Source organism: Piliocolobus tephrosceles, chromosome 10, assembly GCF_002776525.5.
Source record: "Piliocolobus tephrosceles isolate RC106 chromosome 10, ASM277652v3, whole genome shotgun sequence".
Lineage (NCBI taxonomy): Eukaryota > Metazoa > Chordata > Mammalia > Primates > Cercopithecidae > Piliocolobus > Piliocolobus tephrosceles.
In genome coordinates this window covers 106,864,927-106,890,472 of record NC_045443.1, presented here as the reverse complement: position 1 = coordinate 106,890,472, position 25,546 = coordinate 106,864,927, and positions in this window count along the sequence as shown.

The window sequence follows — 25,546 nt, the reverse complement described above, 5'->3', positions numbered from 1 at the left end:
CTGGAATGTGCTGTGAAAAGAATTTTTTTTTTTTTTTTAGACGAAGTCTCGCTTTGTCACCCAGGCTAGAGTTCAAGTGGCACAATCTCAGCTCACTGCAACCTCTACCTCCCGAATTCAAGCAATTCTCCTGCCTCAGCCTCCTGAGTAGCTGGGATTACAGGTGCCCGCCAACACACACGGCTAATTTTTATATTTTTGTCGAGATGGTGTTTCACCATGTTGACCAGGAGGGTCTCAAACTCCTGACCTCAAGTGATCCGCCCGCCTCAGCCTCTCAAAAGTGCTGGGACTATAGGCATGAGCCACCAAGCCTGGTGATGAAAAGGAATTTTTATGAATCTCTACCAACCTTATCCTTAAGACTTTCCCCAACTATTTATATATCTGTTGCTTTCTGTCTATTGAACATGCATATGCAAAAAGGATCGATATTGATAAAATCATTGACAGACTTGCCAGAGTTGAAAACAGAAACTAATGACAAATATGTAGATAAAACTTTTTAATCATTTGTCAAAAAAATACATGAATGTAATTAAAAAAGACTAATCCATTACTACTACTCCCATTTTGTACTACAATATTTAATTTTGAATTTGTTTCTTTTACTGCATGATTTTATATATCCAAAGTTCAATGAAACATCTCACTGCTTCTACTTCTTTTCTGGCTATCAGTGTTACTTGTTTTATTTCATGACCATTGCTGAAAATAATTTTGTTGTAGAGAACAGGGGGGTGTTAAAAATGACCTCTTGCCGGGCATGGTGGCTCATACCTGCAATCTCAGCGCTTTGGGAGACCGAGGCGGGTGGATCGCCTGAGGTCAGGAGTTGGAGACCAGCCTGGACAACATGGTGAAACCCCATCTCTACTAAAAATACAAAAATTAGCTGGGCGTGGTGGCGGGTGCCTGTAATCCCAGCTATTCGGGAGGCTGAGGCAGGAGAATTGCTTAAACCTGGGAGGCGGAAGTTGCAGTGAGCCGAGAATCGTGCCACTGCACTCCAGCCTGGGTGACAAAGCAAGATTCCATCTAAAATAAATAAATAAATAAAAAAGGAACTCTTGCAGGTATATGATACTGTAGGTATGCCACCATATTGCCTAATGTACTTTTAAATGGATATTGTGTGGATTCTCCATAGAAGATTGAACTAGGTCCTAGAGGTTAGTGTTTAAATTGTTTCAAGTTATGCTATTAATACTATAAAGAATGCTGTAATCTGACTCTAAGACATGCATATATGGAAAACTGTAGGATATGGAGTTCCTATAAGTTGAATTACTGAGTCAAGGTTTACATGACATTAATTATTTTGCTAAACACTGTCATAATGCCTTACATCAAAGATGAACGAATTGACATTCCCAGCAGTACACAAAGATACTTCTCTTCTATACTCTGGCTATCACTTTGTATTATCAAGTCTTGATTGTTGCCTATTTCAGGATTTTCATAATTGTAAGGAAGGCTGATCCTCTTTTCTCATGCTTCAAAGCCATTTGAATTTATCTTTAATCCTTCCTCTCCCTGCTTTTGTCTTCTCTCTTCTTCCCAACTTTTTTGGATTGTTGGTCTTTTCTAATTTATTTCCAAGAGCTCTTTACATCTTAAGGCAATTAGTCGTTTGTCATGTGCTACAAATAATCATCCCAGTTTGTTTCTTGCCCTTTGACATTATTTAGGATTTTTCAAAATTTGTTTTCAATTTGTATAAAATTTTGTCAGAGGTTTTTTCTTAATGGTTTCTAGGTTAGAATTTTGTTCATCAAGGCCTTTGCCACTCCAAACATTCTCTGTAGTCTTTTAAGCATAACAACAGCTTAAAAGTGGAAATGTTAACTTATTTTTATTTTTTTGAGGAGTAGGCTCACTCTATTGCCCAGGCTGGAGTGCAGTGCAATGGTGCTATCTTGGTTCACTGCAACCTCCGCCTTCCACATTCAAGCAATTCTCCTGCCTCAGTCTCCTGCATAGTTGGGATTACAGGTGCCTGCCACTACTTCTGGCTAATTTTTGTAATTTTTAGAGACAGGGTTTCACCATGTTGGCCAGGCTGGTCTCCAATCCCTGATCTCAAGTGATCCACCCACTTTGGCCTCCCAAAGTGCTAGGATTACAGGCATGCATGAGCCACTGCACCTGGCCAGAAATGTTAATTTATTAATGAGAAGCACTTCTTTCCTCCTAAAAATTTACATATGAAGCAATACAGTGTTATGAACAAACTATTCTCTTATGGAAAAACATGAAAGATTTTGAAAGCCTCCTGTCAGCTTGAGCATCATAACAGGAACCCGATTGGCTCCCCGCAAAAGGACAAGACTTTATCAACTCACTTCAAGAAATAAGGGGCAGCTCTAGGGTCAGAGGCCTAACAATTCTGGAACCCAACAAGCTGGGTGTAAAGTCTCTCTCCACCACTTCCTCACTGAGTGGTTTTTGGAAGCGGTTTGAATCCTGCTAAACCTCAGTTTCTATGTCTGTGAAATGGGAGCAAATGATATTTCCTACCGTGCAGGGTTGTCTTTAGATTAAATGAGGTAATTAACCCATGAGTGTAGCATGATTACTGGCTCATCACAAACACACTACTACTGATTTAAATGGAAGTGGGGACATTGTCAGCTACTCCCATTTACTAAGCAACTACCCCACAGGAGGCAGGAAATATAGAAACATGACTGAAGAGCATAGAAATGCACTATGATTGGGTGAGGCAAGAATACGTGTCACCAACATACCAGGACAAGGGAAAGAGATGAGCAAAACGGCTGTCAGGATCAAGAACCATCTGAAGCCTTCATGCAGGAGGGGATATTTGAGATGGTCCCTGAAGGATGGGGTAGGAAATGATTTGAGGCAAAGGGAACTAGAAAATTGGCAGAAAAATCAGCCAACATTTAGATTACAGTGGAGTATAGGGTACCTAGAAGTAAGTGGTGGCTAGACAGGTAAGCTGTAGTCAGCTGTGATCCTTTCTAAGGGCTTTCCCCAGTAGAAAATACATCTCTCTTTTCACTTAACTTCATGTTGCAAACAGCTGGGACTTCATGTGGCATGTTCCCCCTTTTCTTTTTAGGAATATACCCCCTTCCACAACTGTTGGCCAGGCACGTGGCTGTCCAGCTGCAAACTACATCTCCCTAGCTCCTTTGCAGTCAGGTATGGCCATGTGACTCAGTTCTCACCAATGGGATGTGAGCAGAGTGAAGTGTGCACATTCTGTATCTCTGTTGCCCAGGCTGGAGTGTAGTGGCACAATCTCGATTTACTGCAACCTCTGCCTCCCGAGTTCAAGCTATTCTTGTGCCTCAGCCTCCTAAGCAGCTGGAATTACAGGTGCTGCCATCACGCCTAGCTAATTTTTGTGTTTTTAGTAGAGACAGGGTTTCACCATGTTGGCCAGGTTGATCTTGAACTCCTGACCTCAAGTGGTCCGCCCACCTCAGCCTCCCAAAGTGCTGGGATTACAAGCGTGAGCCACCATACCCGGCCCTGTATCTCTTTCTTTAAAAGAAAATTGTTTGGCTTCTACCCCTCACTGTTTCCCTTCCTATTGGCTGGATTATATTAATATATCTTGTGGTAAACTGGTTTTGACCATGCAGACAAGGACAACTCCTAGGAAACAGGAGAACAAGATGGAAGGTATCTGTGATGCTGGATAGTGTGGCGGAACAGATACCTACCAACGCTGGACCACTCACCTGCTTCTAATGGGAGAGGGAAATAGGTTTTACCCTCTTTGAGGCTCTGCCTTTTGGAGTTTCTGTTTCAGTAGCTGATATGGTTTGGCTGTGTCTGCAACCAAAACTCATCTGGCGGGTCAGAGTCCCCAAAGCTATCCAAATTAGACATGCTGTGCCGCAACATTTTATATTCTATGAATTGTTGTAGTTTACTTAATTTGAATTTCATTCTGTCTCCACTTGAATTGTAGGCTCCTTCTGAGCAGGAATATAGTTACTTACTTTTTTACCTTCTACTCAAGACCTTCCAGAGGTTGAGGGGGGCCTGGGCCACTCAAGTTTTCTGATATTTCAGGCAGTGCAAACCACAAGGCAATGCCAAAAACAGAAGCACAGTCATTTCTCTTTTGTCACAGTCCACATAGCATGGTGGTTGGAGACTTCTAAAGCCAGACTCCCTGGGGTTCAAATCCCAGCTCCACAAACTCTGTGACCTTGGACAAGTCACCTTGCCTCTCTGTGTCTCAATATCCCCATCTATCAAATGGAATAATGATACCCTACTTAGTTATAACTTACTAAAAGTAAACAATTATTCTAACAAACCTCTATTAATTAGTAGTGTTTTATTAACATTCCCCAATCACTTTGGGTATAGTTTCCCTTTTTTTCTTAGCTTTCTGGTTTCTGATACAGACAGGCCCTAGATTGAACCCTTGCTGAGGACTGGGGAGCTTTCTGTATCTACGTAGAGAGCCACGTATGCAGTCACAAAGATCTCAGTTGATTATTAGGGTTTTGTTAGAATAATTGTTTATGTTTAGTAAGTTATAACTTTAAACACAAAACCAAACACAAAGAAATGTAACTGTGCTCTTCAAGATAATTCCAGAATTCATAATCTAATAATAAATTCTTGGTACGCTACAGCAAGGGTCCCCAACCTCCAGTATTGTTCTGTGGCCTGTTAGGAATCGGGAGGTGAGTAGTGAGTAAGCAAGCATTACCCTCGAGCTCCACCTCCTGTCAGATCAGCGGCAGCAGATTGTCACAGGAGCGTGAGCCCTATTGTGAACTGTGCATGCAAGGGATCTAGGTTGCACACTCCTTATGAGAATCTAATGCCTGATGATCTGAGGTGAAACAGTTTCATCCCAAAACCACCCCCACCTGTCCCTGCCCTGGTCTGTTGAAAAATGGTCTTCCACAAAACCAGTCCTTGGTGGCAAAAAGCTTGGGGACCACCGCACTACAGGTTGAAATGTTGTAAGTTGAACCATGGTTACCTTCTTTCAGTCTTGTTGGTGTTTCTTTGTGATTTTATATATATATATACACACACATATATGTATATATGTGTGTGTATATATACATATATACATATGTATGTATATATATATACACACACACACACATCCTTACTTGGAGATGATATCCAAAATCTAATCATGTGGCTCTTGGCAACCGTGACGCTCAGACAGAACCGCCCTCCAAGCCCCTCTATATGCTATAAAATGCCCTGCCTCCAGGGCACTAAGCCCCATTAGCCACTTATAATCCAAATCTTTGAAGTAAGAAAAAGGGAAGGAAGGAAGGAAGAGGAAGATTGAAGGGAGGGGAGATGAAGAAAGGAGAGAGGGAAGGAAGGGATGGACTTGAAGCAGAAAATGAAGCCGAAAGCAAGAAAAAAAAGTTGTTTGAGATGAAGTCTTGCTCCGTCACCCAGGCTGGAGTGCAGTGGCACAATCTCAGCTCACTGCAACCTCCACCTCCAATTCAGGCGATTCTCCTGCCTTAGCCTCTCGAGTAGCTGGGATTACAGGCGTGTGCCATCACACCAACTAATTTTTGTATTTTTAGTAGAGACGGGGTTTCACCATGTTGGTCAGGCTGCTCTCAAACTCCTGACCTCAAGTGATCTGCCCATCTCGGCCTTCCAAAGTGCTGGGATTACAGGTGTGAGCCACCATGCCCAGGCAGAAAATTAACTTTAGATGTGATCAAGACACCCAAGAGAGGTCAGACTGGAAATGTGGCCTTGGAGAGACAGGGGTGGTCAGAAACCAGCCCTCAGACGTCTGTTTTTGTGCTATGAATTGCCATCTGTTAAAGCTACACAGTTTTAGTTGAAAGAAATACTGAGCCTATAGCTTCTTTTTTCTAGGTTGTTAAAGTACAATGCTTGAAAGTATCTCGTTTGATGAGGTTTGGTATTTTAAATGGTTTTAAGGGCTGAGTGCAGCGGCTCATACTTATATTCCAACACTTTGGGAGGCCAAAGCAGGAGGATTGCTTGAGCTCAGGAGTTAAAGCCTGCAGTGAGCCATAATGGCGCCACTGTACTCCAGCCTGGGCAGCAGAACAAGACCCTGTCTAAAAAAACAAACAAAAAATCCACCAGATAAATGAGTTTAAGCATTTGGGAGGCATTTCCCTTTTTTTCTTAGCTTTCCAGTTTCTGAAACAGGCAACCCCTAAATTAAACCCTTGCTGAAGTCTGGGGAGCTTTTTGTACCTATGTAGAGATCCACATATACATTTGCAAAGATCTCAGAAAATCATTGCCAAACATCCTAACTGTCTACTGAGTTGGAAAATTCATGGTTTGATCAGCTAGGTCTGTGCATATTGTACTGCTTTCAGATTAAAGCTTCTGTGATCACAAATGGGTACATAACAGGTTTCACTCCTCCCAAAAGCAGGGTTCCAGAAGAAGTCAAACCCCTATGATATGGTTTGGCTGTGTCCCTACCCAAATCTCATCTTGAACTGTAGCTCCCATAATTCCCACGTGTCATGGGAGGGACCCTGTGGGAGGTAACTGAATCATCGGGGTAGGTCTTTCCCATGCGTTCTCATGATAGTGAATAAGTCTCACGAGACCTGATGGTTTTATAAAGGGGAGTTCCCCTGCACATGCTCTCTTGCCTGCTGCCATGTAAGACGTGTTTTGCTTCCCCTTTGGTTTCTACCACTATTGTGAGGCCTCCCCAGCCATGTGGAACTGTGAGTCAGTTAAACCTCTTTTCTTTATAAATTACCCAGCCTTGCATTAGGTCTTTATTAGCAGCATGAGAACAGACTAACACACCCTATCGAGGTGGGATTTACATTTATCACTGATACTTCTCTGCATGGTTCCCCAGGAGTGGGCATGCTATTACTATAGTTATGGTCTTCCTCATATTTGAATTATAAGAATATATAAAGCTAGTATTTTTCAATTGTCTCAATTCTTTGAGAGTAAATAGGGGGAAAAAACCTGCTCTCTGGAAATCACAGGAGAAAATGCTTTCAGGTTGCTTAACCCCTAGAAGCAAAATGGGACATGAAAAGTTACAACGTATCATAGTCATTGTCATTTATCTCTGTGCTTCCTTCCTTCCCTCAAATGACTGTGTTCCAGCTGAAAGGTAGAAAAGAGGTTCTAGAAGTGTCTTAGTTTTGCGATGGGGTAGTAGGTTCTTGTTTTTGTCTGCCCATCAGCCTCCCTCCTTCTAGTAAGTGTGTTTTCCTTTGCCTTGACTCCAGGCCTCCAACTCCATGTTTGGTCCATGTTAGACAACTCCATGCTTCAAAGAAGTACCATGACCCGGCCAGGCGCCGTGGCTCACGCCTGTATTCCCAGCACTTTGGGAGGCCGAGGTGAGCAGATCATGAGATCAGGAGATCAAGACCAACCTGGCTAACAGGGTGAAACTCCGTCTCTACTAAAAATACAAAAAAATTAGCCGGGCGTGGTGGTGGGCGCCTGTCATGGTGGCAGGTGCCTGTCGTCCCAGCTACTTGGGAGGCTGAGGCAGGAGAATGGCGTGAACCTGGGAGGCAGAGCTTGCAGTGAGCCAAGATCATGCCACTGGACTCCAGCCTGGGTGACAGAGCGAGACTCCTCTCAAAAAAAAAAAAAAAAAAGTACCATTACTCAGAGCCCTCTATCACCTATGACAATGGTGACAATTGGTTCAAGAATGGGCATGTGACCCAGGCTTGGCCAATCAGAGTTCTGCACCATATCTGACCATAGTAATTGATGGGGGAATGGGCATGTGACCCAGGCCTGGCCAGAGTTCTGTGTCACCTCTTAACCAGAGTGGATTGTTCAGGAATTAACCAATTAACTAGTGCCCCAAGGCACTCTGACGACAGTTCATTCTGGATTTTTTATTTTAATTTCTGGGAGACAAAAGTCCTTATTTTCTACTGAAATTGCTAAACTGTTGGTAGTTAGCCTGTAGTATATGGAGACCATCTTAAGGAGAGCATCTGCCTGAGAATAACCACCAGAGGAAGAACAGAGGTGACAGAGAGCTCAGGACTAAGTGCTGTTGTCAGTATTGAACCCCATGATCCAGCCAGGTTTTCAGAAGTGCAGTCTAATACTCTAATACTTAAGCCAGTTTGAGTTGAACTTTTCTCTTTTTCTGCTCTCTCTCCCCTAACATTCTAAATGAATACAAATATGATTCCAGAAGACGTGGTGGTAACAGGGGTTAAAAGGCAATGAAGTTGTCAAGGTGGACTGAAAAGTAAGGAAGAAGGAATGGGCTAAATAGGGAAAGGTCTATGACTGGAGGAGAGTCTTAGGGCTTGGGAAGAACAAGGAGCAGTAGAAGTAAGAGACATGACAGACAACATCAAGGAACAGCAAAGTGGATTCATATAAGAGGGAACATTGACTGCTGTGTCACTTGAAGCTTTTAAAAATGAAGAGGATTGGGATTGCTTGAGCCCAACGGTTTGAGGATGCAGTGAGCCATGATTGTGCCACTGCACTTCAGCATGGGCAACAGAGCAAGACTGTCTCAAAAAGAAAAAAAAAAAAAGAAAGAAAGAAAAAATGGAGGATTGAAGATTAAAGAATGATGTGAGGCCGGGCGCGGTGGCTCAAGCCTGTAATCCCAGCACTTTGGGAGGCCGAGATGGGCGGATCACGAGGTCAGGAGATCGAAACCATCCTGGCTAACACAGTGAAACCCCGTCTCTACTAAAAAATACAAAAAACTAGCCGGATGAGGTGGCGGGCGCCTGTAGTCCCAGCTACTTGGGAGGCTGAGGCAGGAGAATGGCATGAACCCGGGAGGCAGAGTTTGCAGTGAGCCGAGATCTGGCCACTGCACTCCAGCCTGGGCGACAGAGCGAGACTCTGCCTCAAAAAAAAAAAAAAAAAAAAAAAAAAAGATATTATGCTAAATTAAAGAAGCCACTTATATGAAATTTCCAGAACAAGCAAATCCACAGAAACAAAAATCTGTAGAGACAGAATAGATTACTGGTTGCCAGGGACTGTGGTGAAAAGGGAGAGACTGCTAATGGGTACAGGGTTTCTTTTGCAGGGAGCAGAAATGTTCTCGAATAGTGTGACAGTTCATAACTTTGTGAATATACTAAAACCTACTACCCTTTTACAACCTATTATACATTTTAAAAGGGCAAATTTTATGGTATGTGAATTCTCTCTCAAAGCTTTTATTTTAAAAGCAGCAAAAATAACAAGCCAGGAAGAAAAAGTTGATCACAGAACTAATAAGAATGCTAAATATAAGAAGAGGGAAAATATCTGTAAGTAAAACAAAGGCTTCGAGATACACAGCCAAGAAAAATACCCTGCTAAAAAGGAGAAGGAAGCTTGAGCTGGTGAGAAGTGTAATAGCTTCAGCAGGCAATTTCAATGGATCTGGTCCTGGCTTTCCTAGATGCTTAACCTCTTTGAGCCTTATTTTCTCATCTACAACAAAGTGGACAATAGTTTCTATTTGCTTGCCGGGCATGGTGCCTCACACCTGTAATCCCAGCTATTTGAGAGGCTGAGGCAGGAGGACTGCTTGAGGCCAGGCGTTCAAGACCAGCCTGAGCAACATAGCAAGACCCTTGTCAATCAACCAACCAACAATAAATAAACATGTAAATAAGTAAACAAGTAAGTAGGGCTGGGTGCGGTGGCTTATGCCTGTAATCCCAGCCAGTTTGGGAGACTGGGGCGGGGAGATCACCTGAGGTCAGGAGTTTGAGACCAGCCTGGCCAACATGGTGAAACCCCATCTCTACTTAAAAAATACAAAAATTAGCCGGGCATGGTAGTGCATGCCTGTAATCCCAGCTACTCAGGAGGCTGAGGCAGAAGAATCGCCTGAACCCAGGAGGTGGAGGTTGCAGTGAGCCGAGATCACATGATTGCACTCCGGCCTAGGTGACAGAGTAAGATTCTGTCTCAAAAGAAAAGTAAACAAGTAAATAATGAGTACATAAACAAGTAAATAAGCAAATAAATAAATAAATATATAAGTAATAAATAAAATTTAAAATAAATAAACTCAGAACAAATAAAATGAATCAATGAAATTTCCCCAGGTTGGTAGGAGGGTTCCTGAGGGTGACCTCCACAGGTGCCCCTTAACAATGGGGTTACATCCCGATAAACCCATCGTAACCTGAAAACATTCTAAGTCCAAAGTGCATTTTCCACTTGATATTTTCAATTTATGATGGATTTATCCAGATGTAGCCACATCATAAGTAGAGGAGCATGCTTGGGTGTGTATTGCTTTCGTGCCATTGTAAAGTCAGAAGATCCTAAGTTGAAGCATCGCAAGTCAGGAACCATCTGTCTCCAGGCCCTGGCACACACTTAGGACCTCTCCTTATGCTGCCCACAGTCACGTGTTCCTGTGTGCTTCTGGTTGCAGTCTCAGTGCACCTCTTAGAGACAAATAAGGCAGCAGAGACTAGACTGAAAAGGCAAAGGTGGAGAGAGAAAGAACCGTAGAGGAGATTGGTGCCTACAGAGGAGGAGAGAAAACCAGAAATGAACAAGCAAGCAAGAGAAGGCAATGGATGATCCATGCATCCATGAGTTCTCAGAGAGGACACGATGCAACATAAGGTCCCTAAGGCCTCTAGGTAACATCTGAACATTTTTTTTTTTTTTTTGAGACTAAGTTTCACTCTTGTCTCCAAGGCTAGAGTGCAATGGTGCAATCTCAGCTCACTGCAACTTCCACCTCCCAGGTTCAAGCGATTCTCCTGCCTCAGCTTCCCAAGTAGCTGGGATTACAGGCACCTGCCACCACACCCGGCTAATTTTTGTATTTTTAGTAGAAATGGGGTTTCACCATATTGGCCAGGCTGGTCTCAACTCATGACCTCAGGTGATCCACCTACCTCGGCCTCCCAAAGTGCTGGGATTACAGGCGTGAGACACAGCACCCGGCCTTTTTAAATTGTTTTTTAAATTAACAAGTCCAAAGAAAACCTTCATAGAATTGTGGTCATAATACAAATTATGGCAACCTGCATATAAAACCTGGCACCAAATTTGGCCTTTGGGGAACATTTGTGTAGAAAAATGTGCATTAAGATCTGCACCAGTCTGGGCACGGTAGCTCACGCCTGTAATCCTAGCACCTTGGGAAGAAAGGCAGGAGGATTGCTTAAGCCCCAGACTTTTAGACCAGTTTGGACAACATAGTGAGACCCCCATCTCTACAATAAAAATTTTAAATTATTAGCCAGATGTGGTGGCATGTGCCTGTAGTCTCAGCTACTCAGGAAGCGGATGCAAGAGGATCACTTGAGCCCAGGAGTTTGAGTGAGGCTACAGTTTGCTAGGAATGCACTACTACATTCCAGCGTGGGCAACAGAGCGAGACCCTGGTCTCTAAGAAAATAAAAATAAAAATGCAAATCTGCACCAGGGCACAGTGCAGTTGCAGATGGATGACTTGACAGGAACGACCACAAGGGCACTTCATCTGAGGCTACAAGGAGCTCTTGGTCTCCAGCCTCAGGCCTAAGCCCTACATGAGGATGTCTGCTCTGAGGAAGGGCCAGGAGAGCTTGTGTCTGAAGGCAGGACCCCTTCATCCAAAACGCCACAAGCCTGGGATGAAACAAAACAGGTCCTGGGGAAGAGGGCAGGATAGAAGGGCTCTTCTTCCCATCCCCTGTTTCTGGGCTCCGACCACTATTGGAGGATTCTAGCTGTCTGGTAGACATATCACCTTAGAACTTTTTGATTTCCAAATACTAGACTGTTTTCCAAGTAAGCAGACCAGTTCTAACTTAAACTTGGGAGTTGGACTGAGGATCATGAAAATCCTACTGCTCTCTGGTAAATAGCAAATCCCAGTTCAGCACTTGCTCTCTGCCAGACACTGTCCTGAGTATTTTATACATTTTAAATCATTTGCTCCTTACCACACCCCATAAGATAGATCCGGTTATAATATTATTCTTGTGCTCAAATTAAGGAAATGAAAGCACAGAGGAGTTAAATAACGTACCCAAAGGCACACATCACCAAAATCTGATCTTTGTACTGGAGACAAAAAGAGATTTCAAGAGGATCTCAAACACGAGAGGGTTAGGCTGTATATACACTGCAGAATTGCACTAAATGCAAAAGCATTAGGAACAAATTAGACAAAAGCGGCTTATCTCCAGCTGTCATGCAGGAGCTACATTTTCAAGCTGTTTGCAGGAGGGAGAGTAATTGCACAGGAGAACCGCAGGGATGGACCACTGCCCCATCCATCTTTTCACATTCCCTGGAATGACTGCCCCAGCCTTTTTCTCTTTCCTGAAAGGTCTAAAAAGTGTCCCCGAGGAAGCAAAGAGAGTGAAAGCTGCCGCTCCCGAAGTCCTCCTTCCAGGGTGGTCTTCTTTTCTTACAAGAAGCTCTTGGCTCCGACGAGGGCCCAGACTTTGCGTCTGAATGTTTGGCAAAATGTCTCAGGCTCTCAGCACCCCACCCCTGCCCCACTGCACCCCAGTCTGCTCCTACTCTCTCAAGGGATACGACCCATGCCAAATCTCAGAACTTCTACCTCTAGTGGAAGCAAGTCCTCAAAAGGCCTTGGAAAGCATTCAAGCTTGTTAAAGAAAGGTCAGTGTCTATGTGGTGGGATGAAGAGCATGTTAAAAATTGAAAAGAGAATGTGTTGCTACCTTGGATTATTAAAATATTAGGAGAGCTGGGACAACTAAAAACTCTAATCAAGAGTGAAGACAGACTCTGCTATGGATTTTCTAAGATGACTTTCCTACTTCTGGTGCTGACTGATTTTAGCAACATCAAGATAACGATGAAAAATCACGAAAGCATATATATTTGTGAAGGATTGCCTGTTTTAAATTAGAAAAATAGCAAAAATGAGTGTCTTTAAGCAAGGGAAATTTATCCGTGGCGTAACGCCGTGCCCAAAGCAGTATGTAAATGATACTTAAGTGAGCAATCTGTCAAATTGCTGCATATTATCGTATTCATTAATTTTGAAAGAAAAATCTACACGACCACCACCCAGATGCTAAAAACCCCTCCGACATAAACACGGACAGTCCCCATTCAAATATTATTTTTAGTCTGATAGCCCAAGACTATGACTGTAAAGTTAGCTGGGGGAAAAACGGGGCAGAAAAATAGTGTGATTTCCTGGAAATCCCACAATGCAATTTCACTTTGAACTTGCAAGCAAATATCCAGGCATGATCTGCATGAAACTGGGTGGTGTTTCGTTCTAGAACTATGGGTCCCAATTAAAAATAATGAGGCCTGTCTCCAGCCGCCAGACCCAATTAGAGATAATGAGGACTGATGGTTCCTGAAATAGATTTCATTTTTCTCTGATATACGAATTGGGACAGGGGTCTTGGTAGGGGTCACTGGAATAGACCTGGCAACAAAGCATGGGTCACTCAAGCTTACGAAGCCCTTACGAATCCAGTTATTAAATGAGGAAGTGGGCAGTTCCTTAGCTTCTAAAGCACAGGAGTAACCTTGCAAGACATGTGCCCATCAGGCACATTCGGATATACATCGTTAGCCAAATGGTATGTCTGTTGCTATTAAAAATTTTATAATAACAACAGTATCATTTAAGTAATTGCTTAAAAAATACTGAAAAAGTATAGCCAGCTTCATGTGTGTATGTATACACGTATGTGTGTGTGCTTGTTTTCATGCACGTATCTACACACACACATTTCATTTGGAATAATTTTAGACTCACAGAGAGTTTACAAACACAGTGCAGGCGGTTCCACATACCCTCTCTCAGTTTCCCCTAATGTGAGCGTCTCACTTAACCCAGTACACTGGGAACAACTAAGAAATGAAATTAACATTACCATTAACTAGACTCCCGATTTGATTCAGATTTCACCAGTTTTGCCACAAATGTTTGTTTTCTGTCCCAGGCCCCCAATCTGGGGCACCACTGTGCTGTCCAAAACTATCTTGCCATTCACTTGTTTACTTACTCCTCATCTGCCTCCTCCCCCATAAATTCCTCGAAAGCAGAGACTACGGCTGTCCTGTCCACAGCTGCACCCCCAGGGCTTAGCCTTGATCACTACGTGGAATTCTAGGAACCAATGCATACTATCATCCAAGTGTGTAGGAGGCTCTATTGTCAAGGCCTCGGCATAATCACTGGCATAATAATTGGCACATGATGTATGAGGTTGAATTGTTTTTAAGGAGCACAGCATCATGATAAGAACATGCACTGGCAAGTGGTTAATTATTATTAGTTGAATGAGTGAAAGGAAAAGCCATTATTCAGGGAAGGCAGGAACCAAAAGATCTACAGGCAGCTCCTGGTTTACGAGCTATTTCAACCACCTGCATTTAAGCCTTCTTTGAATCATTTTCTAGCATACCAAGTAACAAAAGGCTAGCTCACAATCCCTGAGTAGTCAAAAATTCATCTCAGCACCCATTGGGATGACCGGTTAATCTGTTCTTTCCAGAGCCTCCCTTGGAAAGATTGTCTCCCTCTCTGTTCGCCTTCCTAAGCCCAAGAGAGAGAAAGCAATCCTACCTAAGGCAAGGTTCAGCAGAATTTTTCTGGGAGAGTTAGATGGGAAATATTTTAGGCTTTCTAGGTCATAAAGGGCTCTGTTACGACTACTCAACTCTGCTCTTGTGGCTGAAAAGCAGCCATGGACAATATTGTACACTAATGAACATGGCTGTACAATAAAACTTTATTTATAAAAACAAGCAGTGGGCCACAGGCTGTTTTTCGATCTAGGGCATACTCACCCATATAAACTACACAGATATATACAATAAACACGTGGAACAGAAGATCAGGTACAAAACTGAAAATACCATCCAATTAACAGAGATTTTGCATATAAAGAAAGGAGGTTCCTAAAAACATAAGACAGATTTGCAAAAAAAGAAAAGAAAAGTGATTTTATTTTACTGAGAGCTGATATACTATAACTGTTAGGAACAAAAGTCTCATCACTTTACACAATTACCACTTTTCATGTGTGGTGAGAACATTTAAGATCTACTCTCTCTGCGAATTTCAAGAATGTGTTAATTAGCTTGATCATGCTAATCATTCCACAAAATATTTGTATATCAAAACATCACATTGTACACCTTAAATACATACAATTTTATGTGTCAATAACACCTCAAATACAGCTAGAAAAAAGAAAATACTTGTGATACAATATTTAGCGAAAATACAGGTAAAAAGATATGTCTCTGCAACACAGAGGAAACACATTAGAAGAAAATCCCTTTTTAGAGATGTTATTTTTATAATTTCATTGTTGTTTTGGGTTTATTAAAAAGCATGAAATGCAGAAGGGGAAAGGAACAAAAAGTTCAGAGCCAGCATTATCACAGCCTAGCTCTGTGACCTATTCTGTAACTTCACAGGGTGTCAGTTGTCTCATCAGTTTGAAAGGGAAACTAAAGCCAGGTATAGCAGCTCACACCAGTAATGCCAGCACTTTGGGAGGCTGAGGTGGGAGGACTGCTTGAGCCCAGGAGTTTAAGACCAGTTTGGGTAACATAAGCAAGACCCCGTCTCTTAAAAAATAAGATAAAATAAACTGACAGCATCTCCCTCATAGGCTTGTTGTAAGGATTAAGAATTAATGCATGTTGCTTGCACAAAATTGTGAATGCACCAAATGCCACTGAATTGTTCACTTTGTAATACCTAATTTTACAGTAATGAGAATTTCACCCCAATTTTTAAAAACTAAGGCAAATCACATATGCATAACACACACACACACACATCATGTATATGTGGCTAATTATTATTAGTTGATTTTGATATATATGTTATGATCCCCAATGATTATTCTCAGAATTTTACTCAGAGACCAAAACATCTTGACAATAGTGAAGCAAGCACCTGCGATGGGACTTTTTAGCTGTCACCATCCTTCTTCTGAGCTTTAAATAATTCTAAGTGGTATATCAAACAATGCAATCGACCTAAAATACTTTTGGGAGTCTAAAAAGAGTTGATATATAGAAAGCATATAGGACAGGACCCAGCACTGAGCAAACAGTCAATAACTGCTAGTTATTATTATGGCTATTGTTAAGTTACGAGTGACCAGAATATTTTTAAGTTGAATTGAATTCTAGAAGAAAGCACTTTAGAGACACCACATCAGGCAGAAGAGGCACTTTTTCTTTTCTTTCTTTTCTTTGAGACAGTTTCCTCTTTCAGGCTGGAGTGCAGTGGCACGATCTCTGCTCACTGCAACCTCTGCCTCCTGGGTTCAGGTGATTCTCCTGCTTCCAGCCTTCTGAGTAGCTGAGATTACAGGCACCTGCCACCACGCCTGGCTAATTTTTGTATTTTTAGTAGAGACAGGGTTTTGCCATGTTAGCGAGGTTGATCTCAAACTCCTGAGCTCAGGTGATCCACTCTCAGCCTCCCAAAATGCAGTTATTACAGGCGTGAGCTGCCGCGCCCAGCTGGCACCTTTTCTTCCTTTTAAAAATAACTACAGAAGGCCAGGCACAGTGGCTCACACCTGTAATCCCAGCACTTTGGGAGGCCAAGGCAGGTGGATCACAAGGTCAGGAGTTCAAGACCAGCCTGGCCAAGATGGTGAAACCTGTTTCTACTAAAAATACAAAAAAATTAGCCAGGCATGGTGGCAGGTGGCCATAATCCCAGTTACTTAGGAGGCTGAGGCAGAGAATTGCTTGAACCGGGAGGCAGAGGTTGCAGTGAGCTGAGATCGAGCCACTGTATTCCAGCCTGGGTGACAGAAGGAGACTCCGTCTCAAAAAAAAAAAAAAAAAAAAAAAAAAAAAATTAAATAACTACAGAACCTGGGGCACATTCTACTGTAGCATAAAGAAAGAGTTCCCTCCTCATCCTTGCTCCCTGAGCAAGATTTTAAACTCTAATGTAATAGCAGTGTTAATATCTAAGAGATGTATTGAAGAGGTGTATTTTGTCAAAGGTGTCTTAATCATAGAGTGGGGGAAAGTTTGTAAGTTTGGCAGAATAGATTTTCCAAAGATGGTCACAATAGTGCCTCCCATCCCACTTGCTCTTCTAAACCTTGTCCATTCCCCCATCAAAAGATAGAGTCTAGGCTGGGTATGGTGGCACATGCCTGTAATCCCAGCACTTTGGGAGGCCAAGGTGGGTGGATTGCTTGATTCCAGGGGTTTGAGACCAGCCTGGGCAAAATGGAGAAACCCCATGTCTACTAAAAATACAAAAATTAGCCAGGCATGGTGGCACGCCTGTAATCCTGGCTACTCAGGAGGCTGAGGCAGGAGAATCACTTGAACCCAGGAGGCGGAGGTTGCAGTGAGCCAAGAATGCACCACTGCACTTCAGACTGAATGACAGAGTGAGATGCTATCTCAAAAAAAAAAAAAGTAGAGTCTAATTCCCTCCCTTGAATCTAGGTGGCTTGTTACTCACTTGTAACCGACAGAATGTGGGGTAGCATGGACGAAGAGTTCCTTCCTTATCCCCCATGTGGAGGAATGGTGTGTTCCAAGACCCACTAGTCTGGGAATGGGAGAAGAGAGACCAAGAAGGGGTGACAGACAGCATGCAAGTAGGGAGAGGGGATGCAGCAGGAAATGATCTAGAAACATACAAACTGCAGGGCCCTGGGCCACTGGACAGTGATGGAATCATTCACCTGGTGGATGAGGAGGACTCCTGGACAGGCAGAGACAGGCCACCAGGTTGTGCCCGAGAAGTCCAGTTCACCTCTTCAGGTAAGCACTGCTGCATGCTGACAGGGCCTCAGATAGCAGCCTCCTTGGACCACAGAAAATAGTTTCTAGACAGGGCTTTTACCCAATATGGAAGAACTGCTATCAGGGATGGTCTTGTGTAAGCCCTAAAAAAATGAGAACTGACTGGGTGCAGTGGCTCACACCTGTAATCCAGCACTTTGGGAGGCCAAGGCGGGTGGATCACAAGGTCAGGAGATCGAGACCATCCTGGCTAACAAGGTGAAACCCCGTCTCTACTAAAAACACAAAAATTAGCCGGGTGTGGTGGTGGGCACCTGTAGTCCCAGCTACTCAGGAGGCTGAGGTGGGAGAATGGCGCGAACCTAGGAGGTAGAGCTTGCAGTGAGCCGAGATCACGCCATTGCACGTCAGCCTGGGCGACAGAGCGAGACACTCATTGTGTAGGTTGCCTGTTCACTCTGATGCTAGCTTTTTTTTTTTTTTTGCTGTGCAAAAGCTCTTTAATTAGATCCCATTTGTCCATTTTGGCTTTTGTTGAAATTGCTTTTGGTGTTTTAGTCATGAGGTCTTTGCCTATGCCTATGTCCTGAATGGTATTGCCTAGGTTTTCTTTTAGGGTTTTTATGGTTTTGGGTTTTACACTTAAGCCTTTAATCATCTTGAGTTAATTTTTATATACGATGTTTTTAGGAAGGGGTCCAGTTTCAGTTTTCTGCATATGGCTAGCCAGTTTTCCCAGCACCATTTATTAAATAGGGAATCCTTTCCCCCTTGCTTGTTCTAGTTCAACCATTGTAGAAGACAGTGTGGCAATTCCTCAAGGATCTAGAACCAGAAATACCATTCAACCCAGCAATCTCATTACTGGGTAGATACCCAAAGGTTTATAAGTCATTCTACTATAAAGACACATGCACATGTATGTTTATTGCAGCACTATTCACAATAGCAAAGACTTGGAACCAACCCAAATGCCCATCAGTGATAGACTAGATAAAGAAAATATGGCACATATACACCATGGAATACCATGCAGCCATAAAAAGACTGAGATCATGTCCTTTGCAGGGACACAGATGAAGCTGGAAGCCTTATCCTCAGCAAACTAACACAGGAACAGAAAACCAACGAACACTTGTTCTCACTCATAAGTGGGAGCTGAACATTGAAAACACATGGGCACAGGCAGGGGAACACCATACACCAGGGCCTGTCGGAGAGTGGGGAAAAGAGAGGGAGAGCATTAGGCCAAATACTGAAGGCATGTAGGGCTTAAAACCTAGGTGATGCGTTGATAGTATAGCAAACCACCATGGCACGTGTGTACCTATGTAACAAACCTGCACTTTCTGCAAACGTATCCTGGAACTTAAAAATAAATTAAAAAAAAAAAAAAGAAAAGAAAAAAAAAAGGAAATGGGAATGGAGGCTTTCTCAGATAAGGTGACAAATCTAGAAAGAAATCAGTGTTCACCCAGTATCTTCACTCTTGGCTCCCTGAGCAGAATTTTAGATCCTAATATCAATTAGACAATTTTAATATCTAAGAGATGTGTTGAAGAGGTGTGGTGTTTTGTCAAAAGTATCTTAATCATGGCAGGGGCAGCTTATAAAATAAGTTTGGCAGATTAGATTTTCCAGAGATATTCACAACAGTATCTCCCATCCTACTTGTTCTATACCTTGCCACTCCCCTATCAAAAGGTAGAGTGTAAGTCTCTCCCTTGAATCTAGGGGGCCTGTGACTCGCTTCTAACCAACAAAATGTGGCAGAAGGGACACTGTGTGGCTTCTGGAGCTAGAACAAAGACAGAGCTTCCATTGCAGGATCTGGTCCCTGAGGCCACCAAGCTGTAAGAAAGCCCAGCACACTGAAAGGACACCTGTAGGCATTCTGGTCAGGTGGCCTCATCCTCTAGTGCCCCGAGTCCAGGAGCCAGGCATGACAGTGAGTCTGTCTTAGGATGACTTGAGATCAACTATCAAGTCACTCCCACCCCAGCCTTGGGGTCTTCCCCGCTGAGGCCCCAGACATTGAGGACTGAAGACAAGCCAGCTCTGTTGAACACTTTCTTTTTTTCTTTTTCTTGAGTCAGGGTCTCACTACGTTTCCCAGACTAATTTCAAACTCTTAGGCTCAAGGGATCCTCCCACCTCAGCTTCCTAAAGTGTTGAGATTACAAATATTAGCCACCATACCTGACCAACCATTATACACTTTCTGAATTCCTTGCTCACCAAGTTGGTGAGAATAAAAGGATGATTTTTATGCCACTAAGTTTGGGGTGGTTTATTACTCCCCAGGAGTAACTGAAGCAATAAGGAATAGACTTTCTTAACTGACCTCTATGAATCAAACCCTGACTTGTTACTGCTTTCCATACCCTGTTGGACACACTGATGCTACCAGGCATGCTGAACTGTCAACAACAGTAGATCTTCTAGAACTTTCTTACCTTGGGTCTGGGGCCAGCAGCATCAGTACCCTCTGGGAGCACTTAGAAATGAAAAACCCCAGATCCTCTCCCAGACTTAACTGAATCAGAATCTGCTTTTTACTAAGATCCCCAGGGGACGTAAGGACACTGGCAAGTTTTTTTTTTTTTTTTTTTAGACGGAGTCTCGCTCTGTCGCCCGGGCTGGAGTGCAGTGGCCGGATCTCAGCTCACTGCAAGCTCCGCCTCCCGGGTTTACGCCATTCTCCTGCCTCAGCCTCCGGAGTAGCTGGGACTACAGGCGCCCGCCACCTCGCCCGGCTAATTTTTTTTGTATTTTTTTTTTTTTAGTAGAGACAGGGTTTCACCGTGTTAGCCAGGATGGTCTCGATCTCCTGACCTCATGATCCACCCGTCTTGGCCTCCCAAAGTACTGGGATTACAGGCTTGAGCCACCACGCCCGGCCAGACACTGGCAAGTTTGAGAAACAGGGCTCCCTAGAACATCTGTGCATTTCTGTTCCCACCAACAAATACAGGCAGCTCATAAGAATTCAACTCAGCTGGTGGGAACAAAAATGCAAGGATGTTCTGTTTTTGTGCCCATGACACCTGCTGTTTTAATTAAGTAATTCATTTCAACATCAGACAAACCAATGGAACCCAAGTGCATAGACATCTTTCAGAGTGTATTACAAAGACAGCCTGTGGGTTAATTTCCATTAAATTTGGTAAGGGGAGAAAACTGTAAAAGATCTAGGATAAAAACCTAGAAGGTATTCTGTACTCAGATTGCTTTGCATGTGTTAAGTCCCGATTCCACAATAAAGAAACTGACCCTGGGAATTACAGACAATTCATTATGGGTATAGTTTTTTGGGGTTTTTTTTGTTTGTTTGTTTGTTTGTTTGAGACAGAGTCTCACTCTGTTGCCCAGGCTGCTGTGCAGTGGCGCAATCTCAGTTTACCGCAACCTCTGCCTCCTGGATTCAAGCGATTCTCCTGCCTCAGCCTCTCAGGTAGCCAGGACCACAGGCGCACACCACCATGCCCAGTTAATTTTTGTATGTTTAGTAGAGATGGGGCTTCACCATGTTGGCCAGGATGCTCTAGATCTACTGACATCGTGATCTGCCCGCCTCGGCCTCCCAAAGTGCTGGGATTACAGGGATGATTTTTTTTTTTGGAGACGCAGTCTCGCTTTGTCGCCTAGGCTGGAGTGCAGTGGCACGATCTTGGCTCACTGCAACCTCCGCCTCCTGGGTTCAAGCGATTCTCCTGCCTCAGCCTCTCAAGTAGCTGGGATTACAGGCACCCACCACCATGCCCGGCTAATTTTTGTATTTTTAGTAGAGACGGGTTTTCACCATGTTGGCCAGGATGGTCTGGATCTCTTGACCTCATGATCCACCCGCTTCAGCCTCTCAAAGTGCTGGGATTACAGGCGTGAGCCACCGCGCCCAGCCAAGGATCTTCTTTAACAAGTCCTACCCAATATTCTTCTATATTATATATTGTTTTGGATTGGTATTAATCCTTTTCTTCTAAACCCTTCTAGCATTTACCTTTGTATATGAAATGAGGCAATAACTTATTTTTCTTCACATACAAAAGGAGTTTTTTCTTTTTTTTTTTGAAACAGAGTCATGCTCTGTTGCCCAGGCTGGAGTGCAGTGGTGTGATCTCTGCTCACTGCAACCTCTGCCTCCCGGGTTCAAGCGATTCTCCTGGCTCAGCCTCCCAAATAGCTGAGATTACAGGCATATGCTACCACACCTGGCTATTTTTTTTTTGTATTTTTAATAGAGATGGGGTTTCATCATGTTGGCCAGGGTAGTCTAGAACTCCTGTCCTCAAGTGATCCCCCCACCTTCGCTTCCCAGAGTGCTGGGATTACAGGCATAAGCCATCATGTCTGGCTAGTTTTTTCTTTTGAGACAGAATCTTGCTCTGTCACCCAGTCTGGAGTGCAGTGGTACAATAACAGCTCCCTACAACCTCAAACTCCTGGGCTCAAGTGATCCTCCTACCTCTGCTTCCCAAGTAGCTGGGACTACAGGAACCTCCCACCATGCCCAACTATTTTTAATTTTTATTTTTTGTAGGAACAATCTCTCAGTTGCCCAGGCTGGTCTCAAACTCCTGGGCTCAAGCAATCTTCCCACCTCAGTCTCTTAAAGCACTGGGATTGCAGGCATAAACCACTATGTCTGGCCAATAAATTTTATTTTAAATTTACACAGCCCCCTATGGGTTATGGCTACCATATTAGACAATGAAAGTCTAGCCAATTTAGTAACTGAAAAAAAAAAATCTGGGCCGGGCACGGTGGCTCAAGCCTGTAATCCCAGCACTTTGGGAGGCCAAGACGGGCGGATCACGGGGTCAGGAGATCGACACCATCCTGGCTAACACGGTGAAATCCCATCTCTAAAAAAAAAAAAAAAAAAAAAGTACAAAAAACTAGCCAGGTGAGGTGGCGGGTGCCTGTAGTCCCAGCTACTCGGGAGGCTGAGGCAGGAGAATGGCATGAACCCGGGAGGCAGAGCTTGCAGTGAGCTGAGATCCGCCACTGCACTCTAGCCTGGGCGACAGAGCGAGACTCCGTCTCAAAAAAAAAAATCTGTTTTGTTTCCTCTCCAGTGTTCTAAGGTCAGTGGTTCTAAGCTGGGGGCAATTTTGCTTCTGAGCCTCAAGGAACGTTTATCATTATCTGCAGATAGTTTTACTCATCATGATGTGGGCAACATCTAACATCTAGTGGCTAGAACCCAGGGAGCCACTAAATATCCTACAATGCCCAGAAAGTGCCCCCAAAGAATGATCCAGCCCCAAATGTCTTTAACACCAAGACTGAGAACTTTGCCATAGGCCTTTCTCATGGTAAGCAAAGGTTTTCCTAACTTGTATAATTGTTATATTCATTTCCTTGATTTAATTGTGGTAAAAAAAAAAAAACCACCTAACAAAATTTACCAACTTACTCATTCTAAGTGTACAGTTAATTAGTGTTACATTCACCTTGTCACCAGATCTCCAGAAGTTTTTCATCTTGAAAACTGGAAACTCTATACCTGTTAAACAAGCACTCCCCTTTTTTCCTTTCCCCCAACCCCCGACAACTACCATTCTGTTTCCGAGTCTGACTACTCTGCATATCTAAGTAGAATAATGCAGTCTGTCTTTTTTGTGACTAGTTTATTTCCCTTCATGTAACATCTTCAAAGTTCATCCATGCTCTTGCGTGTGCCTGAATTTCCTTGTTAAGACTGAATAATATTCCATTGCATGGAGATGCCACGTTGTGTTTATCCACTCATCTGTTGATGGGCAGTTGGGTTGTTGGGCTGCTTCCACTTTTGGTTATTGTGAATAATGCTGCTATGAACATGAATATGCAAATATCTCTTTGAGATCCTGCTTTCCATTGTTTTGGGTATATGCTTAGAACATGAATGTATCATTTTCTTGATGAAATATACTTTTTGGTTTTGAATGATTTTAGAATGACAGAAAAGTTGCAAAGAAAATACAGAGAGTTTCCAAATGCCTCGCACCTGATTTCCCCTCCCCTCACTCCCGTCTATCGTTTCACATGACTATGGTACATTTCTCACAAGTAAGACATCCACTTTGGTACATTCCTATCTCAACTCCAGACTTGATTTGGACTTTACCACCTCCCCCAGAAATGTTCTCTTTCTGCTGCAGGATCCAACCCAGGGCACCACATTGCATTTCACTGTCATGCCCGCCTAGTTGCTTCTGGTCTGGGACAGTGTCTCCTGCTTTCCTTGTTTTTCATGACCTTGACAATTTTGGAGTGTGTTGGTCCAGTCTATTGTAGAATGTGCCTCAACTTGGGGTTGTCTGATGTTTTTCCCCAAGAGTTGACTGGGGTTATAGATTTTGGGGAAGAATAGCATGGAGGTGAAGCACCTCTGTGCCTTCATCATTTACCGGGGAAGCATGAGAGCCACTGACACCGCTGCTGACCTTGACCTTTATCACCTGGTCAAGGTCATGTGTGCCAACCTGCTCCACTGCAAAGCTACTTTTTATTCCTCTCCATACTCTGTTCTTTGGAGGCCGGTCACCAAGACCAGCCAAACAGTGAAGGGAAGGAGTGAAGGGAAAATTAGCCTCCACTTCCTAGGGGAAGGAGCATCTACATTTATAAGGAATATTTATAAACTCTTTTATAAGAAATATTTGTTTTATAATAAATATAAACTTGTTACAATGTAGCATAAGAAATATGGCTACATTAGGATTCTAAGAAATAGTTGTTTCTTCTCCTCCATGTAAATATTTCTTTAAGTAGCATTTACTCACAGATACTTGTTTTATACTTTGGGTTATAAGCTAAATTTGTTCAGCTTTGACCACTCCTTGCTTTTTTAAGCTGTGTACCAACAACTATATGTTTTGTTCGATACTTTAATGTATGTTTTAAACCTGATAGAAACAGACTTTTTCCAGGGAATAAATCTTGCTGCACAATGTCATAAATGTCATTGATAACCGTGACAATAAAGGCTACCCTGATCATTCTGAACAAGATGTTATCCAAACCTGGTGCCTGAAAGACCCAGTGCCTGAGAGACACAGTTGAAATGAGGACCAGTTGCACATCACCTCTAGAATTATTCTGAGAAGCTTACAAGCATCCTCTCAAGACAGATCTGTAAAACCCTTCTGGGAGGATAATTAATTGGTCCAATAGAGAGGACATTGTCATTAACACTCAGCTGGTCCAACGCTGTCCCAAATCCCTGGCTAGGTTCAGGGATAAGCCATAAAACCAGGGTGGAGGCTATATCCCTAAAAGGAAACAAAGCTCTGTCTTCAGTCAGACACAGACATTCAGGTGCAACATCGCCTGTACTTTTATTTTGCTGTGAGCCCTACATCAAAAAGGTGGGTGGAAAAAGAATATTTAGGATAAACAACAGTTCATTGGAATAAAGGGTTTGTTTCTTGAGAAACCCTGAAAAAGGCCAGGGGAAGTGTGTTTTTCTCTGAGAATGTATTCTCCTGATTGCAAAGCTATTTCTCATCTTTGCATCTGAAATCAAACAGAGATTAGGAGAAGAACTTATTTGAACTTAAATTACTATCGAAATGGTTATTCTCTGATTCAAATTTTTAGTGAACAATTGGGTCATGAGACACCGTTTCTTTAAAAAATTAAATTATTTAAATGGAAACAGACTTATTACTTGGTTATTTCAGTCTCCAGCACATACTGGCTGGCCACTACTGTAAAGTGATCAGCATTCAAGATTGTGTGTATAAGTGTGCCATTTTCATTCTCAACATCAAGCATGTCATGGAGTTTACAGTGACTCAGGCAAGTGACAGTTTCAAAATCAGGAGAATTGTACTTGAGAGTCAATCCTTTTCATCTCAAGGGC